We start from the raw sequence: 6,030 nt of genomic DNA, 5'->3' as shown, positions 1-6,030 counted from the left end.
CTGGAACCCAATTGGCACTCAATCTCTATATATTCCTCAAGTAAATCCCATTTATTCCAGTGAAACATACTCTCAAGTGCATGTGTTACAATGAGTGTGCAGGACACCAGCTTAAGGTTCTGGGTTTAACTGGGATCCTTCGTTTCACAGTCCAATGCCTTGCTGTCTCGCATTTGCTAGTGCCCCATTGTTATGTATTAACACATCAATCTTAATGTATAGCTGCTTTTACTTTAAGGCAGAAGAATATAAGAATTCTGACTAATCAAGGGATAATTGCCTTCTACCTTGGAAGTTGCTCATGGTGATTCATGTTTCTCTTTCTGTTTATCTTACTGGCTTTCCCTCTCTCATTCTTTCTTCTCACATTGTTGAATATATCTGTATGTTCTCTTTTCTCTCACCAGCTGCCCTAAGTGTAGTTTCTTACATTCCTGCATTTGTCTTCCATCTCCCTAACTGTGGTGGTCTGTTAGCCTTGCTCCTAGCAGACCATGCCTGTCAAGTGCTGGCAAAAAAAAACACCACATCCCTCTGAAACTGACATGGTCATACTGTCAGGAGGATGAAATAAATCATTTATACCCTTTATTTTTTCTACATTTTCATTTATGGCCTTAGACAAATGGGTCATTTGCATAATCTCTGTTCACATCATAATATTAGTTTACCTCTTTTGTTCTACCTGTAATTACTAATCATGAAGTTATGAATTCTGAATTGCCTTCTGTCCTCTTCAAAGCATTAATAGAGAAGGGAGTAATCATCCAGCCACCCATAGCCTGGAGAAGCTAGTGCATAGGGCTCTGTGTCATCAGATACTTTGAATGAAAATACATCAATTCCCCCTGGGAGTGGTGGGACTTGATGATGTTCTGTTACTCTCAGGGGGAAATTGTATGGAGAAAACATGTCTACCCCTGTGTAAACTCTGAATGTAAGCAAATCCATGTAGGAATGGGACCAATCCAAGAACTCCCACCCCCCACCTCCTGGCTTCAACTGAATACTCCAGGGCAACCTTCCTCAACTTCATTCCCTTCAGATGTTGTTAAAACTACTGTTCCATCATTCTTGACCATTGGCCACACTGGTTGGGGCTAATGGGAGCTGTAGTGCAAAATATCTGGAGGACATCAGGTTGGGAAAAGCTGCTCTAGAAAATCCCACCCAGATCTCCTTTTCCCCCCAGTAAGCAGCAGACCTTTCCACATCTAGTCTTATTGTGGACAGGCATAGACCCATTACAGTCAGTCTGTCCCATTTCTGACATGGGGTTAGGACTAAGTCCATCCTGTTTCCATGTAACGTTCAAAGGGAAATGCCTTTAAAATCTTCACAGAAATACCAGTGTAAAAAAATAAAATAAAAGCACTTAAAAGGCAGTTTGAGGAATCTAGCAATGCCCCTCTGTGTGTGTGTGTGTGTGTGTTTTAAAAAATCCTAACCCTTTGACAAAGCTACAGAAAAAGTCATCCAGCCACTCACAGCTTGGGACAGCTAATGTGCAGGTTTTCTTGCCACCATACATTTTGGATATAATAGAGCAAGTCCTCCTGGAAGCAACAGAATGTGATGACATTCCTTGTCTCTCAGAGGGAATTGTACAGGGGAAAAACATGACTGACCTCATAGGATGGAGCCCTCAGACCACCTTGTAATTGGATCTGCAGGATGGCAAATTCTAAAGTAGACTCATGATCTAATCTAGGTGAGTCCACTTTGGAATCCAAGTTCTCCAAATTCCTCCTCTGTCACTAACTGTGGATGGTCTGTTTTCTGCCTTCAATGGACATCCATCTAAGAGCCATTACCTCCATTTTCCCTCAACATCTGGGAAACATTTTACACTGGCATGTCCTTTAGTGGACTGTGAAAATATAAAATGAGCCTCAAAGCTGAGCTGTAGGCCGCCTTCAGAGGTGAGCCAAGGAACAGGCGTGAGAGCCGAGGACCTCTCAGGAACACACCAAAGCCAGGAAAATAATCTCTTGTAGCCCTTCCAAGAAGTTCCAGGCTGAAATATTGATAGCTCACTACTCAAAGCAGCTGGACCCAGAACCAAAACTACCTACTTTTAACTCTGGCAGCTCCCAACAGTAATAAACACAAGTAACAATTAACTAGGCTGTGTCACAATGATATAGGAGATAGTTTTGCACAGACTATTTTAAGGATTAGATCCTAAATGCTACTCATGCTTGTGATACCCATGTTCCTACAAAAACCTCTTTTATAACACTGTATAGATCATGGATGGCATTCAATGCTGGTCCCAGTCAGAGAAGACCCATTGAAATTAATGAACATAAGTTAATCATGACCATTAACTTCAGTAGGTCTATTCTAAGTAGAACTAGCATTGAATATCTCCCAATGTTTCTGTGAGCAAGAATTTCTCAATGTAAAAAAAAGAAAACCCATAGATTTTCCCTATAATAATAAACACATATTGGAAAACAAGTATATCCTCCTATTTCCTGCCCATGGGTTGAAATAAGCAAAAAGCTGACACTATGAGCTTTGACTTTAATAGGCACTTACAGAAAACAAAAACAAACTTTTACAAAAGGAAATTGCCTTTTTGAATATCTACTTAAACAGTCAGAAGTAAATGTGGTAGAACATTGTTTCAACAAAGATAAGAGGTATGTCATGGAGGGGGCAATAAGATGCAATTAATTTGAAAAGTAAAGTTAGAGAGAGAGAGAGAGAGAGAGAGAGAGAGAGAGTAAACTGGAACAGGAGATCCTCAAAAAGGCCATAAACAAACCACTTATATGGTGGCGATACATTGACGACATCTTTATGGTCTGGACGAATGGTAAAGAGAGTTTGGAACAATTTAAAAATTACATCAACTCTATCCATCATTTAATAGTACAAATGACAATCCGCACATCCCTTACCATTGAAAACAACAAAATAGCCACTGATCTCTACAGCAAACCCACTGATGCCCACACCTATTTAAACTGGAAATCCTGCCATCCTAGGCATATCAAGAAGAACATTGTGTATAGCTTAGCTCTGAGAATCAAACTTATTTGCAACACTGAAGATAAATACCAGAGAAGGACCCGTGAACTTAAAGAACACCTTCTTCAAAGAGGATATTCTCCACATATTATGAATTGCAACATCCACCGAGCCTCCTTTCTGTCTAGAGAAAACCTCCTCCATCATACTGAGGTGTCAAAGAGCAGAGAGCAACGGATTCCATTTGTGGTGGATTTCCATCCAGCATCTCCTAACTATCACCGAGCAATCAGGGAAAACTACCCATTGGTGGCAAACTCTGAACATCTTACTAGAGCCATCAGCAGGCCTCCTGTTATAGCATTTTGCCAACCTCTTAATTTGCACAGACTGTTTGTGAGAGCTATGCTTAAGCCACCTATCACCAATCCAGGGACTCATCCTTGTCACTCCAAACGCTGTATCACCTGTGTGTACCTCAGGGAAACAGCCACTTTTACAAGCACTAGGACAGGCAGGACATATTTTATTGTGTTTCATTTACAATTTTCCAGTACTGGGCATATGTCCATGTTCCCCTCTGGTAGTTTTAAGTAAAATGAGCTGGTTGTTCTTTACAATTCTATTAAGCTGGGGTTTCACAATACTTAACAACATCCATGCAAACAACAATATGAATATAAATTCACCCAACTAAATGAATAGTCTGAATCCCTGCCAATATTGGCAGATCTTGATTTGTTTAAATCTTTTTTGTTTTTGCCTTAATAGGACTCTTGTTACTACTGTCTCTGAATACACTATCTCCTGGGGAAAGACCGCCATCTTTCAGATATTGATGTCTATCTTACAGCTACTAAAATGCTTTTAGACACATCTCTGTAGCATCCAACCAAAGACATTCCCCATCACTAATTCATGCTAACTCCTCTTGGGCTAGGTTTTTAGGTTCAAACACTTCTGTGACTATAGTAATTTTTCTCCTGTGGTGACCGCAGTAGTGCTTCTCAGTAATGATAGCTTTGGTTTACATGCCTATTCTCTCCATGATTTTCAAGATATTAGCTCTGATAATCTTAACGTTTACTATTGTTTTTGTTAACTCTATCTGTGTGTGAGGGAGGAAAGGAATCCTAATATATTTCTAGGTTTCAGATCTAAATTATGCCCCTCCTTAGTGTACATAGATGGACATGCCTGAAGATGTTGTCCTTGGTTGCCCTGATGAATGACCTTCTCAGTGTAAGAGACGGGGGGGAGTGCAATCCTTTTGCTCTTGCTAGATCTCTCAGTGGCCTTTGATATCCTTGACCCTGACATCTTTCCAGACCATTTCTCCTGTTTTAGATGGGTGTCATTGGAACCCGACAGAGCAACAGGTGGGATCATGTAGCAGTGAGGCAGAACCAGGACTACTGGGTTTTACAGCTCTTGAGCTCCTTTTGCCCCTTATAGAGAGCCTGGGCTCGGAAGCAGAGATGGAAACTGAACCATCTCCAAGCCTGAGAGGGCACTGGTGCATGAACATCCAGGACCGGGCAGCAACCAGATGCCAGAGTGCCTGCCCAAAGGTGAAGACCTGTTTGGGAGTGATGGGCTTCCTCATGAGTGGACCCAGCTCCTCACTTAGTTCAGATGTCCAACAGCTATTTCTAGGGTAGTGCTTAGAGAGCTCCTGCATCAAAGTCTTCAATCCATGGAGAAGGATGCTAGAGCAACTTCCTTATTTGTTTCTTGATGTGCCTCCTTGTCGCAAGCTTGATTCCCCAGTGCATGTGACCTTAGACTGTGACTGGACCTTGCCTCTCTCACTGATTCTCCCATGCTTGCCAATGGACTGTGACCTGATCTCACTCTTGGAATCACCTATAAGCAGACTCAGACAGCTGGCATCCTTGTCCATGGAAGTGGGACAGTGGAGTTGTACTCCTTCTAAAGGAAGAGGTATGAAGTTCAGAGGTGCTCCTGGAATCATCTTTGCCCATGGAGATCCAGGTGGCCTGCATGGCAAAGAGTGTCTATCACCAGTTCCAGCTGGCATGTCAACTGTGCCCTTTGCTATGCTTAGTGACTGTGACTTGTGTGCTGGTAACCTTATACTTAGACTACTGCTCTATGTGGTGCTTCCCTTACAGCTGATCTGGAGGCTGCAGCTAGTGCAGAATGCTGTGGCTCAGGTAGTGAGTGGTACCCCTTATCAGAGCCAGGCACATGTCAAACCAGTGCTGAGGGATCTGCACTCACTGCCTATTAGCCATTTTTAAGGTCTTGTTACTTACATATAAAGTTCTGAGCAATTCTGGGCCAGGTTACCTAGAACCCTAGGACTTCCGGGAAGGGTGACTTAGCCTGTGCCTGCTTTTGAGACGGGCTCCTGCCTCAAAAGAAGCTTATTCAGATATATCAGTCAGTTTTTTCTTTTTTTTTTGACTGATTAAACTTCTCCCGGGTAGGGAGAAACGAAGAGATTAACCTCAAAGCCTATTTTTGTTGGGACGACCAGATCTCATTAATTTATGGGACGAGGTCCAGCCGACGAAGGTGGGACGGATTTTTAACAGCAAGCTCTATCTGATAAAGCGAACGTTCACCTTATCTTCTAAGAGAGAACGCACTAACAGGCAAGCACCCTTCTTTCTATATTTTTCTTTTACTTGACTTAAATTGTTGCTGTTTAAAAGAGATTTGCCAGATTGATCAGTTTTTGACATCTCACTGGGGAGCCATAACTTCTCTCTGCTACGCACTAATTAATAGCTTATCTCTGTTTTTGTTGCAAAAAGCTGTCCTGGATTTGCATTCTAAAGATATACACAGAAGAGGGATTTCTATTCCAGATTTTTATTTTGAAAAATATTATACTGTTTTGAGACTACTCTCTTTTTGGTCTATTTTATTTTGACGAATCTGTTTCTTGACGATTGCCATTAATTGTTTCGATCCTGGGAACTGCATTTTGTTTACTTAACTATTGGAGAGATAAGGCTGTCTGCTCTGTTTATACTGTGATGTCACCAAGTTTGGAGTATTAACCCAATTGTTGCTGAAATA

The sequence above is a fragment of the Rhineura floridana genome, chromosome 8 (assembly GCF_030035675.1).
Source record: "Rhineura floridana isolate rRhiFlo1 chromosome 8, rRhiFlo1.hap2, whole genome shotgun sequence".
In the NCBI taxonomy this organism is placed as follows: Eukaryota; Metazoa; Chordata; class Lepidosauria; order Squamata; family Rhineuridae; genus Rhineura; species Rhineura floridana.
This window is presented reverse-complemented; position numbering follows the sequence as displayed.